The sequence below is a fragment of the Eriocheir sinensis genome, unplaced genomic scaffold, assembly GCF_024679095.1.
Source record: "Eriocheir sinensis breed Jianghai 21 unplaced genomic scaffold, ASM2467909v1 Scaffold625, whole genome shotgun sequence".
Classification (NCBI taxonomy): domain Eukaryota; kingdom Metazoa; phylum Arthropoda; class Malacostraca; order Decapoda; family Varunidae; genus Eriocheir; species Eriocheir sinensis.
In genome coordinates this window covers 102,018-119,922 of record NW_026111971.1, presented here as the reverse complement: position 1 = coordinate 119,922, position 17,905 = coordinate 102,018, and positions in this window count along the sequence as shown.

Here is a 17,905-nt window from a genome sequence, read left to right as displayed (position 1 = left end):
GAGGGCAGCATGAGCCAATGCAAGATGGCGCTACTATAAACACTCGCCTGCGACAGAACGTGGGCTACGACCATCAGGACCCACCGGAGAGAAGCCTTGGACCGACCATCAGGATCCACCGAAGAACCCTACCGGCGCAATAGGCCGCAATGTAAAAAAAAAAAAAAAAAAGATGGTAAACAGAGCAATCAATATTTCTGCAGCTTGTTTACCATGTTTATCACATTATTTATATTATTGTATAGTATTAGCCAACACAACAGCTGCCTAATTTAATGACTTATCCTTAGCAATGAAAAAAGGCACAAAACTGACCATGAATAAGAATAAATAAGGGTTTTCTAGTACATTTTATACCGTGAGAGCAAACCAGATGGCATACTGCAGTCATGACGTCATCGATGACGTTTCAGTGAGCTATCCTTATAGTATATCATCTATCGGACCCCCCCCACACACACACACACATTGGAAGGCAGCGTGACGTCACAGCATGCATAATAAAGCTGTGTAATGAAACACACGAGAAAAAAATCCTGTTCCCGTCGGAATCGAACTAGCGATCAAAGAGGCGGGTATGCCCCGCCCACCACTCGGATGGAGACGCTGTTCTTATGAGGCGAGCTAGGAAGACTTGCTCATCAGGCCGGCCGGTCAGCTGCAATACAAAGTAAAGCCAGCGCAGAGTAAATAATTATAAGAAATACTAAGCTTGCAAATTCCTGTCCATTAAGGTATGTCCATAAGATACACCTCTTTACTTAGAGCAAGAGAGTTTCGATAAACAAGTTTTGGATCACTTACTTAATTGACCGACGCGTCCTTGACATCTTAAGTATAAACGTGAACGGGCTCAGTCCGAATGCTTACTTGACCGAGGCGTCCTTCCCAGCAAACCAGCACCGTTAGCAGAAGGGCGGCCACCGTCGGCAAAATTTGTGGCGTCAAATCTACGGCGGGCCTCCGTACTCCCAACAAACCATCACTGTCTGACCTCCGTCCTCAGTATCGGCCCCCGTCAGCACAATTTGTAACGTCAAATAAACGGAGGGCCTCCGTACTCTAACGACTATAATTATCTTCTCCTGCTGTGACATGATGTTTATGCGTATGTAAAAGACGTTGTTTATGAATGTGACTCATTGGTATTTTTGTGATGGATAATGAATCGATCAGTCTTTCCATAAACTGAAAACGACCATGGGCATATAGTATATACACTTATGTGCACACACACACACACACACACACACACACACACGCGCGCATAATTACCACATTCACCAGTGACGTTAATCCTTCGTTTTTTTTATTGTAATTCAATCATTGTGTTATCATTATTAATATATATGAATTAAATGAAATTATGTACTACGTGGAGTTCTATACCCATAATGTGATGCGAAAAAAAGTCAGGCAATCATGATGTGTTCGCTGGAACGTTGGCGGGTGGCACACGACACAAGTCAGTGTGCACTGTGGAGTAGGGATGGGCAAGTATTGTTAATTTGAGTACCGGTAGTACCGGTACCGAAAATCAAGTACCGGTACCGGTACCGGTACCCAAAGGAGTTTTTTTTCTTAATGACTTCTGATGAAATTCCCAAACAAATTTCCTGTAAAGAAAACCTCTTCCTTCAACTTAATATCAACTAGAGTATAAATGCAACGTTTTTGAGCCTTCTGATTAATGTAAAATCACTTAGGTTTAAGGACAGACCACCTAGTCTGTACCATGGGGTCTGTGTGGTCTAATTTTCTATGTAAATCTATGTAAATCTCTCTCTCTCTCTCTCTCTCTCTCTCTCTCTCTCTCTCTCTCTCTCTCTCTGAATGAAGTGAATATTTATTTTTTCGAAAAAAAAATAGCATGTATAGTTATTATGGATGTACTCGATCATAGTCTAATAACAATAAAAATATTTATTAGCAACCTAAAAAAGAAAAAGAATCGGACATGAAGAATTATCCAGTAACTCCAATAAATAAATCAAATAATGGAAACGGGAGCTGTGATGGAAACGGAAAGCAGGACAAAATGGTGGGAACTTGGGAGACGGTCAGCGGGGCAGTGACTCAGCGTCTACACACAGGGCCCATACCGCACGGAGGCGGGCGAGCACCGAGTGATCAGTAAGCTTCCCGGAACCCAAGTGATCATGATGCTTCGCGGTACCAGTACCGATAGCAGTTACGGGAAGCGTAATGATCACTCGCCGGTACTGGTATCGATAACTGATATCGGTACTGGTACCGCGAAGCATCATGATCACTTGGGTTCCGGGAAGCTTAATGATCACTCGCCGGTACTGGTATCGATAACTGATATCGGTACTGGTACCGCGAAGCATCATGATCACTTGGGTTCCGGGAAGCTTAATGATCACTCGGCACTGCGCATTGCCGTTAGGATCTTAGTGACGCTCGGTGCTCGCCCGCCTCCATGTGGTATGAGCCCTGTGTGTAGACGCTGAGTCACTGCCCCGCTGACCGTCTCCCCAAGTTCCCACCATTTTGTCCTGCTTTCCGTTTCCATCACAGCTCCCGTTTCCATTATTTTATTTATTTATTGGAGTTACTGGATAATTTTTCATGTCCGATTCTTTTTCTTTTTTAGGTTGCTAATAAATATTGTTATTAGTGATCTCTCTCTCTCTCTCTCTCTCTCTCTCTCTGGTGATCTCTCTCTCTCTCTCTCTCTCTCTCGCCTGCTACACCTCCAATATTTAATCATCTTATATAATTTATTTCATCATGCAATTCTTTATAGCCAGAAACTCTCGCCAAGGGATTCAAACTTTTTTCGTTAATGCTTTATTGGATAAATATGATTCTCTCTCTCTCTCTCTCTCTCTCTAAAAGTTAACGAGTCATACGAATTTAACAGTGGCACGTAATAAGAAAACGAAGTCTTGGGTTAAAAGTTAGTGAGTCCCACGAGTCTTTATAAAACGCTAATATATATTTTTATTTTTATTAGACTATGATCGAGTACCCACTACCCATATCACCGATATATTCACTGACTAAGTGGTGATCTCTCTCTCTCTGAATGAAGTGAATATTTATTTTTTCGATATAAAAAATAGCATGTATAGTTATTATGGATGTACTCGATCATAGTCTAATAACAATAACAATATTTATTAGCAACCTAAAAAAAAAATCGGACATGAAGAATTATCAATAAATCCAATATATAAATCCGAGCAACTGGTACCGGTACCGAGCAATCTGGTACCGGTACCGTACCGTTTAGCTGGTACCGTTAGTACCGGTACTGGTACTGGTACCTGCCCACCCCTACTGTGGAGCCGGCGGCGGGTGTGAGTCGTGTGGTACGTGAACGTCTGGTCTTCCGTGCTATATTTTTAAATGCTTTTCTGTGCAATGTAAGTTTGCTGAAGTTCTTACGTATCTTATGAAGTACTGTGGTAGTTAGTTGTAATAAGTGCATACGATTAGCTGTAACTGATGAAATGACTCATTCAGAACCCGATAACCTAGCTACGTACTTTATTTTGTTTTCTCGTAATCTTTTTTTTTCTTTTTTTTTAACATAAATTATCTCATTATTTTCCTAATACTGTAATATTATATGTGGCAGTGGCAGATTCGTTGTCATAATATTTATTAATATAGTACTACTGCATAGTGTAAGTGCATAATGCTTTTTTATTAGTTTCCAGAATGTGTCCGTAGTCATATGAGAGCGCATAGCCTACTACCTAGTGTAAGTGCATATAGCTTTTTTTATTAATTTCCAGAACGTGTCCGTGGGCATATGAGTAGACATAGCCTACTGCATGGTGTAAATGCACAATGCTTTTTTATGAGTAGGCATAGCCTACTGCGTAGTGTAAATGCATAATGCTTTTTTATGAGTACACATAGCCTACTGCATAGTGTAAATGCATAATGCTGTTTTTAGAGTAGGCATAACCTACTGCATAATGTAAATGCATAATGCTTTTTTATGAGTAGGCATAGCCTACTGCATAGTGTAAATGCATAATGCTTTTGTTATTGTTAATTTCCAGAACGTGTCCGTGGGCATATGACTAGGCATAGTCTACTGCATAGTGTAAATGCATAATGCTTTTTTATGACTAGGAATAGCCTACTATATAGTGTAAGTGCATGTGCTTTTTTTATTAATTTCCAGAACGTGTCCGTAGGCATAGGAGTACGCATTGCCTACTGCATAATGTATGTACATAATGATTTTTATATTTTTTTTGTTTTAGCTACAGGACTTCACAACATACTTATGCCAGTAATTTACAGGATGGTAGCAGCTAACAGCGATAACAAAGTGACAATTTTATACGGACTAATTAAGAATTTAGATTTTATTTATTTATTATTTTTATTTTTACTTAATGTAGCCTACCTACATGTAGCCTACTGTCAATGACTAGGATTTCTGTGTTCAAATTATGGGCCGGAGGACAAAACAAGTTCAGGTAGTGGAATAATTACGAATGAGCAGCAATTACATAACGGTTGTTGTATAGTTCATGCATCATTTGTGGGAAAGTTAACATTAACAATGGGAAAGATAATTGAGCAAGAATAATAAGGATATGGTAAACTAGAACGGAGCTATATAGCTGATATATCATCATATTTGATATAGATTTAAATGGTTTGACATATATGTATATTGCACGATGAATATATGTATGGGAACAATTTTAGTTGAAGTTGTAATGACAACTACCTCAAACTATTACAGGTGTCTATATTTTTGTTAAGACCATTATATTTTACTGTTGTAATTTAATCATTCATAAATTCAAAGTGGACAATGAAGTTTCATTATATTAGGTGACTAGCTATTATACTCTTCAAGATTCTTACTTAGTTCGATTTACATGTGATATGCAAAAAAAAAATTTTTTTTTCCACATGGTATAATTTATCATGCAATTTTTTTTGGGGGGGGGTTTAGTTAAGTAACTTTAGTATACTATATTTAGAATAATAGTTATAATTCCAGTCGTTGCAATACATTTATTTCTTATGTCTTTATGGCAGTGTGGCTTGTAGTAAAAGTAATGGGCGATGTGGGTGAGTGGGGGCTGGGGCTAGCATATTATATATGATCGGCATATGGCAGGCAAAGATCGGCATATGGGAGACATATGACCGGCATGGTACGTCGGGCCTCCGTTAAAACGATGAGCAAAAAGGACATCGGGCCGACGGAGTTTTGCACCGTAGGGCCGCCGCAACAACACACGTCGGCCCGCTGGAGGGCCGTCGTACTTGTGTTTGCCGGGAATTGTCATCTTAAGTAACGTGAACGGGCTCAGTCCGAATTCCTACTTGACCGATGCGTCCTCGTCATCTTATGTAATGTGAACGGGCTCAGTCCGAATTCATACATGACCGACGCGTCCTTGTCATCTTAAGTAACGTGAACGGGCTCAGTCCAAATGCATACGTGACCGATGCGTCCTTGTCATCTTAAGTAACGTGAACGGGCTCAGTCCAAATTCATACGTGACCTATGTGTCCTTGTCATCTTAAGTAACGTGAACGGGCTCAGTCCAAATTCATACGTGACCGATGCGTCCTTGTCATCTTAAGTAACGTGAACGGGCTCAGTCCGAATTCATACGTGACCGATGCGTCCTTGTCATCTAAAGAAACGTGAACGGGTTAACCCCAGTCCGAATTCATACGTGACCGATGCTGCCTGTCATCTTAAGTAACGTGATCGGGCTCAGTCCGAATTCTTACTTGACCGATGCGTCCTTGTCATCTTAAGGACAGCGCTTACGAGGCAAAGCGAGCCATCAGGTGCTGGTGCGTTACCCCCGCCGTTTACGCGCCTCACGATTCATGACTGGGGGCCTTGTCCAGCGCTCAAGACGCAAAGTTTTCCCGCCACACAGCAAATTGTATGTCGTATGAAGGGCCAGTGTCTCCTTGACTTGTCCGTTACTCCCACCGTTTACCCGTCACTCGAGGAGTCAGTGACTGCCTCGGCCAGCGCTCAGGAGGCAAAGCGAACCATTATTAAGGGAGAGCGACCTACCCCCGCTGTTTACCCGCCAGTGGGCGGGCGGGCGGGCGAGCTACCCCCGCCGATTACCCGTTTGCCTCGGCCAGCGATCACGAGGCAAAGCGAGCCATCAGGTGCTGGCGTGTTAACTCCGCCGTTTACCCGCCACATTCATGACTGAGGGCCTCCTCCAGCCTCTCGAGAGGCAAAGTTTACCCGCCACACAGCAAATTGTATGTCATATGGAGGGCCAGTGTCTCTTTGACTTGTCCGTTACTCCAGTTGAGCACCTCAAAATGCTCCTTTTCTCCCGAAGCTTTTCCTAGGGATATCTCATGACTGCGGTAGCGTATTTTAATTAGCACCGAAAACAATTTCATTGTAGACTTGCGAAGCGTAGGTATGTCTAAAGTTGAAGGAATTCCTTGGGACATCTCATGACTGGGGTAGCGTATTTTCAAGTAATTAGCACCGTCTGACATTACAGTTGAACCACATTAACTATACACTTGCGTAGCGTAGGAATGTCTAAAATTGAAAATATTCCTTGGGACATCTCATGACTGCGTGCTCGAATTTACAATTAATTTGCACCGTACACATTACAGTTGAACCACATTAAATATACACTTGCCTAGTGTAGGTATGTTGCTCAGTTTCAGTCCGGGAGAAAAGGAGCATTTTGAGGTGCTCAACTCAGTCCGTGCTACATATCTCGCTCATTCCAGTCCTAGAAAGTCCGAGTTTCGTGGTGGGACTGGAATGAGCGAGATACGGAGCACGAAAGAATCGGTGCAGAGGAGGATGACTAAGATGATTCAGGGGTTGAGAAACTTGACACACGAGGAAAGACTCAAACAGTTAAACTTGCATTCTCTAGAAAGGCGAAGGGTGCTTGGAGACATGATCGAGGTTTATAAATGGATGAAAGGCTTTAATAAGGGATACATTCATAAGGTTTTGTTGGTAAGAGAACCGGGTAGGACACGAAGTAATGGGTTTAAACTGGATAAATTCTGATTCAACAGGGACATAGGCAAAAATTGGTTTTCTAACAGGGTGGTGGATGAGTGGAATAGGCTTAGCAGTCATGTGGTGAGTGCCAATACAATTGTCACATTCAAAAATAGACTAGATAAATTCATGGACAGCGATATTAGGTGGGGTTAGATACACGGGACCTTAGGGTCAAAGGAGCTGCCTTGTACAGGCCTACCGGCCTCTTGTAGACTCCTGCGTTCATATGTTCTTATGTTCTAATTGAGCTGAGCACCCCAAAATGCTCCTTTTCTCCCGGACTGAACGTGAGCAACATACCTACACTACGCAGGTGTATAGTTAAAGTGGTTCAACTGTAATGTGTACGGTGCTGACTGATTGAAAATACGAGCACTCAGTCATGAGATGTCCCTAGGAATTCCTTCAATTTCATACATATCTAAGCTACGCAAGTCTACCATTAATGTGCTTTCGGTTCTAATTAAAATACGCTACCGCAGCAATGAGATATTCCTACGAATAACTTCGGGAGAAAAGGAGATAGGGTGCTCATTCAATCCGTGCTCCCTATTTTGCTGATTCCTGTGTCACCAAAAAATCGGACTTTCTGGGAATGGAATGAGCGAGATATGGAGCACGGATTGAGCTGAGCACCTAAAAATGCTCCTTTTCTCCCGGAAAGAAAGTGAGCAACATTCCCACACTACGCAAGTGTATAGTTAATGTGTTTCAACTGTAATGTCACGGTTTTGCCTTTGACGACTTCTTCTGTTTTGACACACATGAAATATGTTCTTCACGTCTTACAAAGTGCCGAAACGATAAATTGTGCGGGTGAGCTACCCCCGCCGATTACCCGCTTGCCTCGGCCAGCGATCACGAGGCAAAGCGATCCATCAGGTGCTGGCGCGCTACACCCGCCGTTTACCTGCCTCACGAATCATGACTGAGGGCCTTGTCCAGCTCTCGGGAGGCAAAGTTTACCCGCCACACAACAAATTGTATGTCGTATGAAGGGCCAGTGTCTCCTTGACTTGTCCGTTACTCCAGCCGTTTACCCGTCACTCGAGCAGTCGATGACTGCCTCGGCCAGCGCTCAAGAGGCAAAGCGAACCATTAATAAGGGCGAGCGACCTACCCCGTTGATTACCCGCTGGCCTCGGCCAGCGCTCTCGAGGACTGCGTGCGTTACTCCAGCCGTTTACCCGTCACTCAAGCAGTCGGTGACTGCCTCGGCCAGCGTTCACGAGACAAACGAACCATTAAGGGCGAGTAGGGATGGGGTATTCGTATTCGAATACATTAGAATACAGTATTTTGGTGTATTCGTATTCGTATTCGAATACTTGTCATCTGACATCAAAGTATTCGCCTTCGTATTCGAATATGTGGGAAAAGTATTCGTATTCTTCGAATAATATGCCGAATAATCTTAAATCCATCATCAGAAATAAGTTATTGTTTCTTCCAAATTACAAATCTTCTCTCCTGTTTGTCTGACTTGTATGATACAGGACCGGTCAACTGCATTTCAACCAAATTGTGAGGCCTCTCTCGATCACTATATCCTTCCCTACCGTTCACTCTTCCTTCCCTCATCCTCTAACGGTATCATGACCTGTACGAGACCCGTATACCATCCCTCCCTTCCCCTTGTCCCTGCTAGCTAGCTGAATCTACGAGACCTAGACGCGTATTCACTCTGGCCGCTTCTTACCAGTACCAGTATTCTCCCTCGGTCTGTCTCACACTGTCACTCAGTTAAGTTTTCGTTTTTGTTACTAATACACAGTAGTCATGTCTAGTCCTCCAGCCAAGCGGAAACGACAGCCGTCTGCGCAGAAATACACATAAAAAATGGGAAAGTGACCCGTTGTTTAAAAGTTGGCTGACAAGAAGCGGCAAAGGGCCAATATATTTCCACTGTAAATGTGTAATTCTGACGGAAAGGCGGGTAAATCAGAAATATATATATATATATATATATATATATATATATATATATATATATATATATATATATATATATATATATATATATATATATATATATATATATATATATATATATATATATATATATATATATATATATATATATATATATATATATATATATATATATATATATGAAAAAAAAAAATACTACAAGGAAATGCTGTGCTAAATTTTAGGCAAATCAGGGAACTTTAGTCAATTCGATCTGGCAGCCACAGGGCTGCGGCCTCAATGCCTCTTGCCAATGGTAAGGGTGTGTTGCTCCAGGCTCATATGGAATCCCTGGATATTAGATGTATTATAGTGATATATATATTTTGTTGTGGTTCTTTCAGTATAGCTTAGAAATATACTTGAAACTTTAGCAAAACACACATGTATAGGTGTGACAAATATGTACAGAATACTGGCATCAGTTATAAGTTCATGACGTCATTTTACTATTGAATAACTTTATTACCATATTAGGCTCATTGCCGAGCTACCTACATGAAAAGGTTATTTTCAACGAAAAGTATTCATGAATGCATTCACGAATACTCTCGTGAAGTATTCGTATTTGTATTAGAATTATCAGTATTTCAGAGTATTCATATAATTATGAAGTATTCGTATTCGTATTCGAATACACATTTCTTGTATTCACTCCATCCCTGAGGGCGGGCGAGCTACCCCCGCCGATTACCCGCTTGCCTCGTCCAGCGTTCATGAGGCAAAGCGAGCCATCAGGTGCTGGCGCGTTACCCCCGCCGTTTGCCCGCCTCACGATTAATGCCTGAGGGTACCGTCCAGCGCTCAAGAGGCAAAGCTTACCCGCCCCACAGCAAATTGTATGTCGTACGAAGGGCCAGCGTCTCGACTTGTGCTACAATTCGCAAAGTCTTGGGAAAAAGTATCCCACCACTTGTAGGTAACATATCCAGCTTGTCGTAGTAGCTAGCACACGACTTAATAAATGACGCTGGATCAACCACCACCATACGAGGAGGAGGCAGGCGGCTCCTCGTTGGTTGGAGGATCGATCTCCGCGGAGAAGGGGGGCGACTATGGGTATTTTTTTTTACGTATATATATAAAATCGGACAAATACGTTTTTTTTTTTTTTCGCTCAGCATGGCCGGGATAGCCAAAAATTGCCATGTGGTGAGGTTTGTTTTCGTAAAAGTAAAGCCCCTGCCCCCTGGAAGCCATATTTAAATGGCCCGCGCTATTGCATCATAGCCTGGCTCGCGCGCCAACACACGCTGTATCATACAGTGCTTGTATGTACATAACATTTGCATAAGAATATTTTTTTTCTTCGTAAATTTTATCATCTGTCATTCCTCTCGTGCCGGATCGCAGGGAGGGTTTGAGTTGAGAAGGGTGTGGTGGAGCCAGTCCCTACCCAGACAACAACGGGGAAGGGCACGCAACCTGTTCGTTTGTACTCCAGCCTTGTCTCGGGCACGTTCTGGAAATTAATGAAAAAAAGCATATGTTCTTACACTATACAATAGGCTATGCCTACTCATAAAAAAGCATTATGCATTTAAACTATGCAGTACGCTATGTATACTCATAAAAGAGCATTATGCATTTACATTATGCAGTAGACTATGCCTAGTCATATGCCCACGGACACGTTCTGGAAATTAACAATAACAAAAGCATTATGCAGTTACACTATGCAGTACGCTATGTCTACTCATAAAAAAAGCATTATGCATTTACACTATGCAGTAGGCTATGCCTACTCATAAAACAGCATTATGCATTTACACTATGCAGTAGGCTATGCCTGCTCATAAAACAGCATTATGCATTTACACTATGCAGTAGGCTATGCCTGCTCATAAAACAGCATTATGCATTTACACTATGCAGTAGGCTATGCGTACTCCTATGCCCACGGACACGTTCTGGAAATTAATTAAAAAAAAGCACTATGCACTTACACTGTGCTCTGGCACATATAATATTACAGTATTAGGAAAAGAATGAGATAATTTAAGAAAACAAAAAAGAAAAAAAAATCACGAGAAAACAAAGTACGTAGCTAGGCTATTGGGTTCTGAATGAGTCATTTCATCAGTTACAGCTAATCGTATGCATTTATTACAACTAACTACCACAGTACAGCATAAGATACGTAAGAACTTCAGCAAACTTACATTGCACAGAAAAGCATTTCAAAATATAGCAGGGAAGACCAGACGTTCACGTACCACACGACTCACACCCGCCGCCGGCTCCACAGTGCACACTGACGTGTGTCGTGTGCCGCTGTCACGGGCAAAATTGACCCTCTGGCAAAATTGGCCCTCGGGCAAAATTGAGTCCGGGCATCCACATGCCTCTGTTATCTTAGCTCAAGCTCGTGTGGGCTTCTTTTCGACTGATATGGCGTCTAGAGCTAGCATGATCATCATTCTTTATTATGATGACAAAGACCATGTCAAAATTTGCCTCATTATTAACCCTAGAACGCTAACCATGGGTATGAGGTACCCGAAGCGAATGATTCATTGCCATTGTGTATGGTTCCGGTGCTCTGAGGGTACCCACCTCCTCAGTAGCTTCATGTGCCCGCTTGACAGTGTAGGGGAAGGTCACGTTGTCTCGCTCTCTCTGCTCACCTTTGTTGTAGGCCTACATTCGGGTGCGGCATACCCATGGTTGGTGATACAGGGTGTTGTAAATGTTCCTAGGATATTGTTTACGTACTTTTTTAGTGATCACCTGTGCAGTGGATCACAGGACCTGGGAGGCCATACAAGAAGTTTGGAAGCCATCGGATGATAATTTTTTATGAAATTTTTTTTTTTGAAATTTTTGAGCATTTTTTCTATTTTTAGTAACATTTTTCAGTACCTGATTTTCATACCAAAACAATACGTTTTTCAGTTCTTCTTAATGTTAAGTCAAGATACAAAGTTTGAAGTCCCTTCATGTAACTTTATTCCATTAAAACTTTACAATTATTATTATTATTATTTTTTTTCAAAATCGGGTATGATGTACCCATGGTTAGTAGTGGTGTGACTTTTTCTAAGGTTAGTGTTCTAGGGTTAAATAAGAAATTACATAAAGTTCGGTAGCTTTTCCTCGTCGCCAAGCCATCCTCCAGCAGCGCTCCGACACCCATGATCGCACATTCATTTTTCTCAGAAAATAAGATACCAATCACATTTACATCAACATATTTCCACAGGTGAATACTTAGGGCATGTTCACACCAAGTTGCGACGCCTGAGATTCATTAATAATAACAGGGGAAGGAAAAATAGGCCCTGTCATCGACAAAGTTGAGCCTCGGGCAGAATTGAGCCTGGGCATCTATATGCTCAGATTTCTTCGCTATTATATGTTGTAAGATCGTTCTGTTGACATGTATGGGTAGATTAACGCTTTCTGTATCTACATATTGAAGGAAAACGCAAAATTATCCCTTAGTAAATCAGAACTTACATAAAGTTCGGCAGCTTTTTCGTCGCCAAACCATCCTCCAGCACTCCGACACCCATGACCGCACATTCATTTTTCACAAAAATAGGATACTAATCACATTTGCATCGACATATTTCCACAGTTGAATAGTTAGGGCATGTTCACCAAGTTGTGACAATTGAGATTCATTAATAATGACAGGGGAAGGAAAAATGTAGGGCCTTCCTTGTCTCTAATTTACCGACGTCCATGAAACCGTACACGGCCTGAGATGGTGGCAAGGACCAGGGCGTCTGGCGATAACAGAAAATTTAAGTGTCAAAGACAGCTGAGATGATCATTGCAATATTTCATGCCGTAATTGTACCTCCGATCTGATATTATTATTATTATTATTTTTTTTTTTGCAGAATACAGTATACATTACGTAGTTTAAATCATAAATATGAGTGTTTTTACAGTGCTGATGTTAATTAAGGTGAGGATAGGTGTTAAATGCTATCAGAATTGATATATAATGGCTCTACACAATATCATACGTAGGTATCGTTCTTCATATTTATGTGACAAGGTTTTAAGGAGCGATGCTATGTTAGGCAACACTTGATAGGGCAACTAACCTAAAATAGATAAACCACAAATCTGTTAATAAATACTCACCAATGCTTTTCAAAACATTAAATCATGATACAGTACTTACATAAGCTGTGCCTAGGAAATATGACCAACCTGATCGAGTCAATACATGAGAAAATCATGATAGAGAAACCAAGAAATATACCAAATATTACTTATCAAAGAGCTAAAACAGGCTGCCCTACATAAGTTGGTAAGTTTAGCTTCAACAACATATTGTTTCAGGACTCGATATTGTGGGTGGTGCTGTGAACAACTTATTCAAGAAGATGCAACATTAAAATATGATATGTAGTGTATGAGGAGGGGGTTATTTTATGCAGTAGATGAAAAAAAAAAAGTATTTGAAATCCATTGCTGATGTTGCAAAGACAATTAAACTTTTCTAGTCTTTCATCTACATGCTGCACAATGTGAGATGGACATAATGTGCAAATTTACAGCTACCACAGTATTCTAGATATGAAATGTATACTTGCATCACCAAATTATATCCATATCTGCATCACCAAACAGTATTATGGAAACAAATGTGTAGACTTGCATTTACTCATGTGTATATACCTTACAAACAGCCAGAGGGTGTGAGGGTGTGATGTCTAGTCTGAGCCTACACTTCTATGGAATTAAGACAGATATATTGAATGCATTAAGTAATGTTTTTAATACAGGAATAAAGGAATAATGGTATTTTTCCTGTATTCCAAGAAACTTGGAATGGGTCAATTAACAATTAATAAATAGAAGCAAAGCCAACCATGCATAAGGGACTTTTAAGACCAATAGCACTAACAGATACAACATATAAGCTGTAACTGGGACCAGAAAGAAATGAAATATAAAATCATCTTCCAAAGAAAAGAGCAAGCATAGGACCAGGGTCCAGAGAGAAAGCCTGCACTGAAAATAGGAAAGCAGCAAATAATTCATTGAAATGAAACTCTTGTGTTCATACGAGTTTTGAGACCAGAAAAACATTAATAGTTGTAAGAATTGAATTCCAAACGGCTTTTGAGTCTTAACATAGAAGCGCTAATAAGAATAATGATGAAAAATAAAATACACCTGAAATTCATTGATTTTATTGCAAGATAAGACTAAAATGTATCTCTATAATCAAGATGTTTGAGAATTGGAATCAACAAATGATATGAAAATAAAGAAAAGAAAAATTAAATATCTAGTAGCAAGAATAACAAATAACAGGAACTTTTATATGAATATTGGGAAACTTCACATACCTTGGTAGTGTAGTTTATAATGACGGTGTATCTCAATAGGAAGTCTTACGACGGATTGGCGAGGCCCACGGCGTTATGGACTCACTCAGCCAGATTATATGGCGTTGTCGATATCTGTACAGAAGGACAAAGATCCGGATCTTCAAGTCGCTAGTGCTGACTGTCTTACTCTATGGCTGTTAGACATGGACACTGAATAGCGAATGGGAGAGGCGGATTGATGCCTTGGGTAATGGGTGTCTACGCAGGATCATGGGATATCACTGGAATGACTTTGTGCACAGTCCGTCAACGGCAACTCCGGCTATATGGGCACGTGGACGCCTGCTCCTAGGAGCTCCCACAAGGGGATGGCCACGGCAGAAGAGCTTCCAACTTTATCTATCCAGACACTCCATCCTTGCCTTCTCAAAGCTTATCAAGGATCTTTCCCCCCTCTCCCTAACATACTCTTGCACCCTATCTCTCTATTTCACTGGAGGTCGTCCTCTAGCATTCCTCCTCTGTCTCACTCACATACACCCTTCTGGTCATCTTACTCTTCTCCATTCGCTCCATGTGGCCAAACCACTTTAAAGTTTGTCGCTTCACTTCTTCCACCACTCCACACTTCCTCCCTTCACCCCCGTGACACATTCCAAAATGCTCGAACACACTCATTACTCATTCCATCCATTCTACTCACACCACAAGCACTCCTCAAATAACTCAATTCCACTGCCTGCACTCTAGACCTCTGACTTTCATTCCAGGCCCACGTTTCACTTGCATATGCCATGCATATCCATGCTCACACTTCTGCCATTCATGACTCATCCCAAAGACCCTGCAACCCTTCTTCCTTGCAATGCCCTTTCTCTTATCTCTCCCTCCATACCACCTTGCTTACACATAACTTATCCAAGGTACTTAAACTCATAGACCTCCTCCATTTCTTCACCATTCAAAATTATTTTGCATTCTTTTTCACATTCAATTCCCACTCTATATGGGCATAAAAAAATCTACAACCTCACTTCTACTTTGCTCACAAACCATCACTTTACTTTGGTGACATTTACTTTCAGCTTTCTCCTTTTACATACACTATCAAAAACACTGACCAAATTTTGTAGGTCACTTTCATTTTCTGCAATGAGCACTGTGTCATCAGCAAACATTATCGAATTCAGTACCCACTTCCTTACCTCAGCAAACATTCTTACTCCAACTTCCCCAAGATTGCCCTTCATTTCTCTAATAACACCATCCATATAAATATTGAACAACCATGGTGACATGGAAGAAACTTAAAAAGAAAAAAAGGAGATAAAGTTGTGCAAAAATACAGTTTCCCAATTAGAACATGAGACTAATGGCATGCATCACCACAGAAAGTAGTATGTGCCATAATATACATAATTTCAAAGAAAAATACGAATATTTTGTTTTGAAAACGGAACAATACGAACTCGATTCAATCCTGTCATTATATATGTATACAGTATTCAATACAATTCCTGTGGATGTTACAGATGAATAATTGTCGTAGGTGAAACAAAAATCAGACCAGAATCATGTAAGAACAGTCATAAAAGTCTGCAAAACTAACTCATATCACCCTCAAAATTAGCAATAGTGAGGAACAAGCGAACAAACAAAATCCATACAATGATAATCATGCCCTAAATAAATAAAAAAAATAATAATAAAAAAACATTTATGAATGATATTGCCTTTGTATGCGAATATCAATGCAGCAACCCACAAAATTCACCATTTTATCAACATTGTAGAGTATGTGTGTGTGTAAAAATCATACAGACTTAGTGAAGGGAAATGTTCAATGTCCCAAACTGCAAAATCCATGAAAAGACAAGAATTAGAGAAAAAAAATTAACTCTCCACACATCCAAACAACATTGAAACACTGGACACAAAGTGGAATAACAGGGAATAAAGATGAGGACACATCTCCATACACTGGAAATGTTACGTACTATAACTGATAAATCTGACCAGTGATGCACCTTTGAAGCCATGGGTAAACCTGGTAATACTTATCTGAAAAAAAAAGTCAATCCTTGAACTGATAGGACATACAAGAAAGTCACTGTACAAGACACCTCCGCTCAGGCTTTATCTGAACAGTTCCTCAGCTGAATGAACATCTGCAGAAAACAAAACAAAACAGATGACAAAGGAAAGCATGAAGAACCATCATATCTTCTTCTTAAGTGTCACTGCAGGGTTCCTAGCCTCATTAAGCTGCTGTTTGCTCAAGATTGTTCACCACAGCTGCAACAAAAGAAAATGGTCTCAGGAGAGACTATTTTGAGGACCTTTTCACACCTGCGGTGATACCATTCCTGGCAGCTATTGCACTGAACCATAAAGGTTCCTTCTTTATGCGGCTTCCTGCAGTGACAATAGACTTTAATGGATTCCTTGCTGTAGAGTGTCCCCTCTCTCTCTACTATGGAGCAGGAAACCGTCCCATCTTTCCAGTAAGATAGCAAGAAGCTAGATGGTCTCTCATCTTGTCCTGGTAGTAGAAGTGACCCTGTGGGTCATCTCCAAAGCAGAGGCTGGTCGCAATGGCTACAGCAAATAGCGCACAGTCACTTCCTCCAACTTGATTCTGTATTTGTGGTCTTACTACTGTAAAAGAAGAATTTGGAGTCTTTATCATGGCTGAAAGTTGATCAAGGAAATTTTCCCTATCAGGCCTATTCAATTTGAAATCCATGGACTCGTATACATTCAATGTATCGATTGGACATCCTATATTACTGATTGTCACCCAATGACACCCTCCAACATTTACAATTGGAATGAAAGATTCTGACCTGTTTATTGCATGGGTGCATGACTCTACTGTATATATACATGTAGATTGCAGGCCACCAATGTTAGGGAAGTCATCAGCCAACAAAGCCTGAGCATGATCTATGTGCTCATCAGACAACTGCAAAGAGGGTCTGAGAATCTGCTCCCTCAACATGTTTGGGTTACGGTGCCTTGGCGACCGTGTTGTATTAATTCTGCGACTTTTTCTGGGTGTCAGGGCATCTTCACTTGCTTCAATAGAGACAAGTACCTCTGAGGTAGAGGATTCAGCTGTGGCTACTACGTCTGTTCCATCTGCTGGTGTCACAGATTGGACGGACTGCACACACAAAGATGAAAGTGGCCTCTTGCACAAACGACTTTCTGTAAGGGGCCTAAGTTGTTCATAAGGAACTCGACTTTTCAGAGAAATGCCAGGTTTATCCACATCTTCCTAGGTAACACGCTGGTAGTCATCAATAGCAGTTATTCTGAAAAGAAAGAAAAAAATACATTACTTACTGGAAAATGATGGTATTTTATTTTTATTTATTTATTTTTTTTTTTTTTTGGGTGTGTGTGTGTGTATAAGTTCTTCTTGATATGTTTCTTAAGACCTGTCATCAGTAGCTATGTATCACAGACTGGGACTAGGGGGCGCAAGAGTAATCGAAAGGATGTAAGAAAGAATGAGCTAACGGCTTATTACACCAACAGTAGGAGTCTCAGGAACAAGAGAGATCTACTGAGGGGGAAAGCATGTGTCGAGAAATTCGACATT